Source organism: Lolium rigidum, chromosome 2 (genome assembly GCF_022539505.1).
Source record: "Lolium rigidum isolate FL_2022 chromosome 2, APGP_CSIRO_Lrig_0.1, whole genome shotgun sequence".
Taxonomy (NCBI): domain Eukaryota; kingdom Viridiplantae; phylum Streptophyta; class Magnoliopsida; order Poales; family Poaceae; genus Lolium; species Lolium rigidum.
In genome coordinates, this window is record NC_061509.1 from 158,585,003 (window position 1) to 158,595,106 (window position 10,104).

The 10,104-nt window shown below is 51.0% G+C and overlaps 1 pseudogene; it reads left to right on the top strand.

Moving 5' to 3' along the window:
- The first annotated feature begins 6,694 nt into the window (after window positions 1-6,694).
- LOC124690254 lies at window positions 6,695-8,967 on the top strand (annotated as a pseudogene).
- Window positions 8,968-10,104: the final 1,137 nt, after the last annotated feature.

Sequence of the window (10,104 nt, forward strand, 5' to 3'; positions counted from 1 at the left end):
TGTGACCGAGTACGGAGGTGCTGCCCGACTGTGGCACCGTCAAGATCTTCTACGCGCTTTTGAAAGCGACAAGTGATCATCTTCTGCAACAACGAGATCTAATCTCGTAGGCTTTGGAAATCTTCGAGGGTTAGTCTCATGATCTTCTCGTTGCTCCCATCTTCTAGATTGCATCTTGGCTTGGTTTTCGTTCTTGCGGTAGGAATTTTTTTGTTTTCTATGCTACGAATCCCATCACGCACTTCTTCCGACAGAGGTACGAACGCTAGGAACAATGCCGCCGGCCGCCGCCGCTGGTGGAGCACGCCTGGCCGCACCCTCGTGAATATGCTCGCGCACATCGAGGGTGGGAACTCCCCTGTTCTTGGGATGCCGCCGTCGGTGGTGGATACCGTGTCACGCCGGCACGGTAGCTCTTGGACGCCGAGGAGGATGGCGCTGTCCTCCTCCTTGTATGGGTCCAGGTCGGCGTCCAGGTCCGACGGATCGGCTCCTCCACCGTCGACAACGTCCTTCGTCAAAAAGGAGCCAGCGTCTCCACCGCCGACCAGAGGGCGCAGCAGCGCCGCCCTCGTCATCCGCGACCAACCTTCCTCTCCGTCGCGCGGCCGCAAGAGGAAGTCGTCGAAGAAGGAGGCCGCCACCACCGTCGTGAACCTACTCCCCGAGGAGGAGGCCAAGCGCGCCGAGGACGCCGCGGTGGCAGAGGCGATCGCCAGGTCGCTCAACGACCTGGTCCCCGCCGACAGTGCGTTCCCCATCAACGCCGCGCTCGACTGGTCCAGGCGGGACTGGGAGCTTCAGGAGGCGGAGCAGCAGCGTCGCCTGCTGGACCTGTCTGCCGCGCGGCAACGCTCCGTCCGCACCGGCGCACCGGTGAAAGAACATTTCATGATCTCTAGGGTTTTGCGTGTTTGTTAACAAGACTGGTGACAATCTAACTGTGTGCTAAGTGTGTGACAGATAAAGAAAAGGTACCACGACTGATAATCTCGATCCCCTCACAAAGGAGAAAAGAGTGCTGTAGATTTCTTCCTATGGCCGGCACTGCCGGTGGATGAGGGCCGACACTGCCGGTGGATGCACCCTGGCACTGTCGGTGGTTGCACCCCGGCACTGCCGGCCACCTCTGTCGACTAGCTGTGACCTAATGTCAGGGGTCGGCACTGCCGCCGTCTCAGGGCCGACACTACCGCCGTCTCAGGGCCGGCACTGCCGCTGAAGACGTCCCAACGGACAGATTCAGTGGAGGGGTATATAAGGGACCCTTCCCCTACCTTGGAAAGTTGCTCAAACCCTCAAGACTTGTTCCACCATTGCTGAGCCACCAAGAACACCAAAATCGTCAGATCTCCTCCCTCAACCACCAAAATCTCTCGAGCTTTGGAAAATCGAAGGAGAAGACCCCGAACTACATCTTCACCAAAGAGATTTTCTTTTCCCCCTCATATGCCTGAGGGCCCCTTTGCTAGTGTTTCTCTTTTGCAAACCCTAGTTGTTTGTGGTTGATTTGTTCTTGTTGTTATTGTTGCGTTGTTACAGATATTGGGAGCCTCCAATTTGGTTGTGGATGTGTGCCCCAAGAACCTTGTAAAGGCCCGGTTTCTGCCTCGAGGAAATCCCTTAGTGGAAGTGGGCTAGGCCTTCGTGACGTTTCTCATAGGAGACCTGAGTGAAGCCTTCGTGGCGTTGGTCTGGCTTTCGTAGCGACCACATTCCTCCAAACGTAAACGTACCTTCTTGCAAAGGAGGGGAACTACGGGAATCATCTATGTGTCTCCGCTTGCTACACTCTCGGTTACCTCTATCCTATTATCTCCCCTATATATTGTCTTGATATATATTGCGTAGTAGTTGATCTTGTCATATAGGTAAATTCACATAGTTGCATATCTAGAGAATTTACCTTTGTGTCAAGCCTAAATTAAAAAAAAACTAAAATTGGTTAGCACCTATTCACCCCCTCTACGTGCGGCATACGATCCTTTCAACCGGCCGCCGCCGCAACGAACGTCGCGCCCAGGCCCGTGCCGCTGATCAAGCTCGAGGAGAGCAGCGACGATGAGTTCTACCGGCCGACCCCGCCACGCGCCGTCGACCCTGGCCAGGGTTCTAGCCGCTGGTACGAGGCGCCGCCGCCCGAGGACGCCGAAAACTCGAGCAACGATGACAGCGGCGGCGACTACACGGCCTTCTACCGCCATTTCGGCATGTAGAAGGCTGTTATTAGTTTTAGTTTATGTTTCCATCTGGCCAAATTCAAATATATGTACGAATTTGGCCTATATATGTACGAACTCGCCTATATATGTTAAATATCTTTAAATTTCGCTTATGTTTGAACGAATTTCGTCTTGTTTTGTCTGAATTCGCCGTTTTTTATCAAAACTTTTCATCCATCCTAGGCTCGCCGCGGGGAAAATGGGCCACCCCAGGCTAAAAAATACATCCATCCGACGCTAAATAGCTACCGCCGGATTTCGGCCTGGGAGCCCCAACGGTTGGAGATGCTCTTAGGCCCAAGTGACCAAACTGAGCTCGGTCCGAAAAAATCAGTGGTCCGAGAAAAACCCAGTTCTGGGCTGAAATAGGCCCAACCATGCGGTGCCTTTTTTTTTGATCCAAAAATCAGTGGTCCGAGAAAACCCATCTCACACAGGGCTTCTCTTATCCTCTCCCGTGCTACAGTCGAGAGAGGCGAAAGGGAGGTTGTCCAGGTCCCTCGCTCCGCCGACGGCCGGTCCGCCGGTCCCCTCACTCTCCGGCCGCCTTTGAGGTGGTGGGAGAGTGGGGGACCTCGGATCCGTGTCTTAGGCGTGTAGATAGTAGGGTAGGGTTTCCGGCGCGCCGGCGAGGTGGTGGCGGCGGCGCTCCGGAATAAAGTTGCCGGATCTTGTTCTCCATCTCGGCGGTGCTCGTGGGGTGCCGCCGAGCGAGTTTCGGCGTCGGTCTCGCCGGTGTTGTCCTCGGCGTGGGGGACTTCATCGCTCGGCGTGTTTTGGTCCTCCCGGCTTCTTCCTCGTCGCCGCCGTCGCCGTCGGCTCCCGCGGCGGCGAGCAAGCTTGTGGAGGAGGGTGGCGACGGATCCGGTCTTCCGCATCCTCGGCGTCCCGTTCATGGAGTCCGGCGCCTCGGTCCGCAGAGGCGGGTCTCCACTCGCTCCCCGTGTTGTTCGTGGTGCTATTGCGAGCCCGGAGGCCGGCTCGGGCCGGTGTTCTTGGCCCGACCGCCGGTGAGGTTCGGGGTGCCGCCCCGCCGATGTGGCTTTGGCCTTTGCTAGATCCCGCGTCCGCGTCGGGTGGATACTACGGCGACTTCAACGAGGAGTTCTCCTCTAAAGTTCCTCTCCGGCGACTCGGTCGCAGCTTGTGGGGGCTTCTTCTCTCCTTCCGGCGAGGATGTGGCTCCGGTGCGGGCGGCAGCGGATCGTCTTTGGCGCAGAAGATCCCAGGGACCTAGTTGTTATTTCTTTCTTTTCCAGGGTTCTTTCTGTATTTCGGGGACAGCTGTCCCATGTCTGGACTGTTCTTGTATTTTCTATACCTAATAATAAAGGAGCTAAGGTTTCTGCCAGATTTTTCGTCCAACTTTTATTTGGACTGTTTTGCCCTCCCACCAAATCGCATAATACTGCACTTTGCCATGGTACCGGTTCGCTCGTTTTATTCCCTCCGGCCTACGCTCCACCCGCCGACAGGCCCGCCACTGCTCCCCGCGTCGCCAGATCCCTGCCCATGCCCCGCCCCTTCCGTTTACCAAATCCCCATCTTCGCGCCTGCTCCCGGACGCGAGTGGTCGAGGCCAGGTATTATGGAGCCAGATTGCGTCTGGGCGTGCATGGTGAAGGCTCTCTGGTGAAGGCCTCTCGGTCTGTGCGTGTGAGGACCCTTTCGAGAGCAGCCTCAATCTCCACTTCGTCGGCCGCCTCCGCGCGCGTGAGGACCTCTGCGAGCGCAGCCTCAACCTTAAATTCGCCGGCCGCTGCCACCACCACCTCGATCTCCGGCCACCGCCCTCCTCCGGCCGGTCGACCACTCGAGTCGCAGCAGCGGCGCGGCTTGTGAGGGGAGAGGCACGGGCGACGCCAGGCTCGGGGGCCTCCTTGCGCGAGATGGAAGCAGAGAGACGCGGCCACATCCCGGCAGCAGCGTCGCTCACCGCGGCCACATCCCGGCGCAGCAACGTCGCTCGCCGACGCTTGGCTGTCCACGACGTGGATGGGAGGAGACCGACCGAAGGGGAATAAAGGGGTAGGGGAGTTCCGTTGGCGGACCGTCCTCACGGTGACCGGCCAACCTCGCCGCGTCCACTCCAATGGTGGCGCCGGTGTGAGATGCCCCTGGAGACTGTCCTCGCGGCGCCCGCCCTTGCTGCATAGGTGCGCTCTCCCCGTCGAATCAGAGGTGGACATGGCTCTCCACGCCGGTCGCCGGCCCGATACCATACCCCAATCTGTGCTTCCCATTGATCTCCACTGGTCCCGTTAGATGCGCGCGACGCCGCGCGCCCAGGTCAGTGCCGGCCCTCGTCGGCGACGCGCGGTCCGTGCGAGGCTCCCGACGCCGCCCCTTGTGGCCGGAGGTGGAAAACACACGCTCCAAGCGAGGCTCCCGGCGCTGCCCGGCCGCAGCGAGGTGAAGTTGTCGTCCGGTCCGGAGCTCCACAGCGAGTACGCCCCCATATTCATCCTCTGCTTCATGGTTCGCCCACAGAGGACGAAGGTCGCGATCTACACTCGGCTGAACCGCGATAGAAAAATACGAGCTTGCCTTCGACGTTGGCGAGCATTGACATTCTTGTGCCCAATCCCAAACTCATCAGCTCGTGCTCAAAATCCATCTGAACAGAATGGGATGGATGGTGAATTTAGTCCTCAAATTGCAGTATCCCTTGATTTGATAGTATATCAAATTTTGAGATTTTCGGGTGAGGCTGAGAGACTTGGCAGAGGATTTGGGGAAGAAACATAACTTGCCAAACTGAAGAATATTGGTGGGTCCCAGTGAGGGTGGCCCACCAGCCCTCCGCGGTGCTCTGAAAATCATCAACGGTCTCCTTCCAAACTATCCCCGCTAGCGCCATAATGGGCCGCGTACCTATACTGCTGGGCTTGCTCCGCTTATGGACCACGAGTAAAATTTCCAAATTTTACTTATGCGCCAGGTATGACGTCTTAACCTCTTGAGAGCTGGGTAAAAGCGGATGCTTAGTCCCACCTCGGTTCCCTAGATGTATTTTGACCAGTTTATATACCTAAGTTTTCTAGATATCAACAAGCCACCAAGCAAAACGGAAGGAGCACATAATCAGCAAGGAATTATCTCTCGTCGGGGCTGGTGGCGATCATGCGAACGAAGACGGCGAGTAAGATACGGCGGGGCACCAGCATGCAACTAGCCCCCTTCCAAGTGATGTCCCGCCCCCGCTAAAATAGAAAAACTCATGGAAAAGGAAGGAAAGCTAGAGCCAACTAATAATTGATGAGAGAAAGCGAGGAGCCATGGTGGCAATCATGCGAGCTTCCAAGTGATGTCCGGCCCCCGCCTAAAATAAGAGAGTAGCCATGTGTTGGGGCGAAGCTACGGGATGCAAGCAAAAAAGAAAACGCCACATCCAATACTCCTCTTCTCCCACTGTTCCACTACAACACAAAGCGATGGGATCCAAGCAAGATTAATGTTTTTATTTCTCGACCAAAATCTATGTGAAATCTCGCCAAAAGAACAATTATTTCGGATTCCATAGAGAAAACCTTATACCGGACGAAATATACAATATTTATATATAAACTGCTTAAATTTAATTCTGAAAAAAATTATAAATTTGTTAGTCATACCTTGAGCGGTTTTACGACTTCTATTTCCGGAATTTCTGAAAATAAATAATACCGGTGCCCACTGCTATTTTCTTTTCAAACGAGAGAAATATCCTAATTAGATGCACAAATTAGCATAGCTAGACATAAATGAAAATGCAGTCGTACCCAGACAAGAACACCTTCAAGAGCAGCGCGACCTGCAGGCGGAGAAGTGAAGTGACGGTAAGCACAACCCGCCGAGCACCCGTCGGTCAGAACAAGCTTGTGTCAAATTTTCTCGACTAGAGTTGTCTCGTAAAAGAAGTATTTCCAGTAGTAAAATTCTTCAAGGTCTGGTTGGGTCCACTATATGCAAAATTTAGGTCGTCGTATATTCGTCATGAATAGGAGAAAATATGAGCAACTTCCTCCATGATGGCACGGACGGACGAGAAGTGTTCGTTTCATTGGAGCGATTGAGTTTTAGCTTATCTCGATGCAACGCACGGGCACTTTTGCTAGTCCTTACTTAATATAGTTCAGATATTTGGATCAAAAAAAAATGCGGTGCCTTATTTTGCTGTAGCAGGATGCTGTTGGGGGTTATGGGCTGGGGCGGACGACGGGGCCGAATGGAGAGTCTCTGCGGCGTCCGCCTCTGGGCTCTGGATCTACCACCGCCGCGCCGCCCTGCTCCTCACCCGCCTTTGCCCCCGTAGCCAACGTCGCCACCCGGCGGGACGCCACAGCCCACAGTCCTAGCGCCCTCCCTGCTCGGGTGCGAAGCGCAGCCGCCGGTGAACCCGCCGAGCCAGCGTCCTCCCCGCCACCAGCTTGGCACCACTTTTAAACGGCACCACCCAGATCTCACACCTTTGCTCAGCCGCTTCGACAGAGATGGGGCTCGCGGTTGCGTGCTGTTCTATTCCACTACTCGTATCCTTACTCGCCGTCCGTGTAGCTTACGTGCTTTGCTGCAGCGGCCTGCCGCCGTCGAAGCCTCGTGCCGCCGCACTGCGGTGTCTCATCATCCTCGGGTCTGGTGAGTACGCCTGGCCATCGGATTAATGCTTACCATTTTACTACAGAGAACAATGCCCAAGCCCCAAAGCGAAGGCCTTCAGCTGAACCAAGATGCCCAGATGCGGCAGGTGTTTCCACTAGGAATTGTCCGGCTCTACACTTGTGTAGTTGTGCCGCGGGCGTTCTTGCTGTGTAACTAATTTTCGCAGCTAGTTGCTTACTACAGATTGCCAAATGGTATAATTCTTTCCATAACCAACCTATGGGCTACCAACTTTCTTAATTCGAAGGAGGTTATAGGCATGGGAACTTTGACCTAGAATAAAATTCAGTTTATATCATCCATGGCATGCTGATCTTTCATGGAAAGATGAAAGTGCCCGAGGTTGTCTCTCAGTTAGCTACGCTGTCTGTTGAGGCTCCCTTTGGATAGTAGGAATTTCATAGGATTTTTGTACGATTCCAATCCTTAGGATTTTTCCCTATGGTTTGCCTTTGGATCAAAGGAATTGTCCTACTTAGATTCATATGGATACGATTCCTATCACTCGATCCCATAGGATTTTGAACATCCATTCCAACCTATTTTAAAGACACAATTGCATAGAATCGAGGAACACTTCCTGTGTTTTTCATGTATTCCATCCAAACGACTATTCCTGAACTTTTCCTGATTCCTCTGGTTTACCTATTCCTGTCTTTTCGAATCCTGTGATCCAAAGAAGACCGTAGACATCTCGAAATCCTGTGCTTCTTGTGCAACTTGGACGGAGCACAACATTTAGGCTCAGTCAAACGAGGTCACTTATTTTTAAGCACCAGTTATGGTCTTCTCAGGCTGTAAATTTCCTCTTAATTTTCTTGTATTTGAACTAAGTTATGTTGTGAACTTCTCACATTTCGATGCATTTCATTTCAACTTGCCCTATATGGTTTCCACATGTTTATTTCTTGTTATGTTGTTTATACATTCTTTGTACGCAGAACTTTATGCTGGTAAGAATAAGCAGATGTATGTTCGTTGTCAGCCCTATCATGAGTGCATATATTGTCCTGTTTGGTTATATACATCTGATGACACTGTGTACTCACATAGTGTATTCAGCAATGTTATTGATATTTACTGGACATTGCCATTCCACGCAATTGAGAAAACATTAAGTTCCTAAACCCTACAATCATAACTTTCCGCAAATGAATGTAGCATTATGTTGACCTATTAGTTTTCGTGTTTCTTTCTCAGGGGGGCATACTGCAGAAATGATGAATATTATAGCAGAGCTTCAGAACGATAGGTTTACGCCAAGGTACTATGTAGCTGCACTTACTGACAACATGAGCCTTCAGAAGGCACAGGTCTATGCATGAGACGTCATTGATTCAGGTCGAGCTCATTATATTGCTACACGAAATATGATGTTTTTGCAAATATTTCCAGTTTTGAATATGACCTTAATGATGCCTTTTTTAGGGTGATAGAAAGAAGATCATTGAGAGTGCCCGGTTCATGCAGATATATCGTAGCCGTGAAGTAGGCCAATCTTACATTACCTCCATCGCAACAACACTGCTTGCTGTTTTGCATGCTATGTGGCTAATAATAAGAATCAGACCACAAGTGGTATGCACTCTTTCAAACTTATTGGCGCCCATTATACTGCATGAGCAAAATTATACTTAATGCTTGTAGTACCCCTGCAGATATTCTGCAATGGCCCGGGAACATGCATTCCTCTATGTGCTTCAGCTTTCCTTCTAACTGTACATCCTATGTTCTATGCTAGCTCAGGAGAAGATTAATGCTGGATGAAACCATATAACACCTGTAGTACTTTTTTTTTGTTCATTACAGGACAGAAACTAGGATAGTAGGGTGTCAAGATTGCCATAAAATCTATGTTTGCAATACTTTCAGTTTGAGTACTGGATTGCTATATTGTTTGCAGGGGTGCTTGGTCTGGGATGGTCCTCCATTTTCTATATCGAAAGTATTGCAAGAGTAAAGAAGCTTTCCTTAAGTGGTTTACTATTGTACAAGCTACGGTTAGTGGACCAGTTTTTCGTGTGCAGCGGACCAGTTTTTCGTGCAGTGGCCTCAGCTGCAACAAAAATACCCTAGAGCTCAGTATGCCGGCCGTTTGATGTGAGGAATCACACCCGTAAGTGATATTGGGACAGTCTCATGTTTTTTAGCGCGTCGATGATATATGTAACAACCCAACAGATACAGGTGTAGTTTTCTTTTTTGTGGGGGAAATGCAAGTGTAGTTGAATGATACTAGATGACCCGTTGCACCACTGGCGCAATTCACAAAATGATACTAGAAGCAAGTTCCTAGGACATATTCAAGGACTCTACATCGGAGCTCACCCTCATGGAAGTACATTACTAAAATAATTGGCCCTGGCTGAACACCACTAGCTCTGGGTTCATCCTTTATTCTAGTGATGACAATGTTTGCCATGCGGAACACTGGTGCATTATGCTCTTTCCATATTTTCCATGAAGCAAGCATGATCATGGAGGTCATGGCTATCCCATGAAGCAAAACAAATATTTAGTATGATCAATACTGCACACACTAGTTAAGCATGACCGTAAGTTGGGCAAAGCAGTTGATGTGAGTGAAGGAACTTTTTTTTTTTTTTTTTTTTTTGAGAAACACAGTACAAACATAGACGCTCACATACACGCGTATACACTCACCCCTATGAACGCACACACGCACACCCTACCCCTATGAGCACCTTCGGAAGACTGAGCCGGCGGATTGGATCTTGAAATTGACGAAGTCACCACAGGCGCCTCGCTATCGACGGGAACGTCGCCTCCCACTGAATGAATATTCCGCCTTTATGAGACACACAGATGTCAAACCTGGGGTTTGAACTCTGGTGGGCTGGGGGTACAACCACCCTCTTAACCACCCAACCTCAGGTTGGTTCTCTAAGTGAAGGAACTAGCACACTATATAAGTGATAAGATCATTTGGTATGCTTGCTCTCTCTCTATATCATTTCATAAGTAGATTCATTGTTCACTCTGGTTTCCTGCCTACCCGGGGGAATCTGATGAATTTCAAGGAACACTATCATCTGTGATGTTGGAGCAAACCAAACAGAATTAGAAGACCCGGTCTTTCTCTCCATCAAGTTCAGTAATCTGGCAGAACCCCGTAAATGCTTTAGTTCGGTCAGGTTCTTTTGTGTTGTCTTATACACGGTGATAGACGAATATGTTGTCTAGAATTTTGTGTCCAGAATATCTGTAAGATATATTATTG